Genomic DNA, 971 nt, shown 5'->3' with positions numbered 1-971 from the left:
CAGAAATGTAAAGTTGGAAATATGACTCTTGATTTTAAGAAAAAAGTGCTCCTATCTATTACAAACAATGGTGTCACCAAGTAAACTGAGACCAGAGATACAGACAGCTATGTGCGTGGAGACAAAAGTGAGCTAGGTCTCCAGAACCAAAACATGCTCATTAACCTTCAGAAACCCTGAAATTTTTTTCCAGTTTTACTGAGAAATACTTGACAATAAACTGTATAAGTTTAAGGTGTATAGCATGATAGTTTGATTTACATGTATTGTGAAATGATTGCCACAATAAGGTTAGTTAACATCCATTATTTCATATAGATACAATAAAAAGGAAAGAAAAAAAACACTTCTCCTTGTGATGAGAACTCTTAGGATCTGCTCTCTTAACAACCTAAAAATATGGAAGCCTCCACGGATTTGTGTGTCCTCCTTGCTCAGGGGCCACGCTAATCTTCTTTGTATTGTTCCAGTTTTAGTATATGTGCTGCCGAAGCAAGTACCCGTCTGACATCTTGACAGGGCCTTTAGTGTGGAGTAAAAGAGAAGAAAGCTAGGAAATCTAATGTAATAGAATTTTTTTTTTTTATTCCTTAGAAGCTACATACTCCTATATACTAAGTTTTCATTCCTAATGTTGAAATTGATATCTGTCTTCCTACTTGCAGCTTTAAAACATTTAACATTGCAGGCAAAATCCAGAACTCTCTTTATAGTTGTTTGCAAAAGAAATTAATTCATATTTTCTACTTTTTGACTATAAGTGATATATTAATTTAATCCTGTCTATATACATTAAGCACACATATTATGTAGTATTTCTTGTGAACTATAAATTTCACTAAACAAAGACATAAAAGAGTGTTCCTTGTAGTACTGCTTATTGTAGCAAAATATTACTAACCATCTACATTTATAAAAATAAGAATTGGTTTAATAATTTTCTGATTAACTATAGAAAGCAACATTATGTG

The 971-nt window shown here is 32.0% G+C and overlaps 1 non-coding gene across 1 annotated transcript; it reads right to left on the bottom strand.

Moving 5' to 3' along the window:
* Positions 1–393: 393 nt before the first annotated feature.
* Positions 394–500, bottom strand: LOC136126218 (U6 spliceosomal RNA). The gene has a single exon (XR_010656106.1). It is a non-coding gene; the product is annotated as a U6 spliceosomal RNA (small nuclear RNA).
* Between the last annotated feature and the right edge of the window lie 471 nt (positions 501–971).

Source organism: Phocoena phocoena, chromosome 7 (genome assembly GCF_963924675.1).
Source record: "Phocoena phocoena chromosome 7, mPhoPho1.1, whole genome shotgun sequence".
Taxonomy (NCBI): Eukaryota; Metazoa; Chordata; class Mammalia; order Artiodactyla; family Phocoenidae; genus Phocoena; species Phocoena phocoena.
The sequence above is the reverse complement of the archived record's forward strand: the minus strand, read 5'-3'. Positions and strand labels throughout refer to the sequence as shown.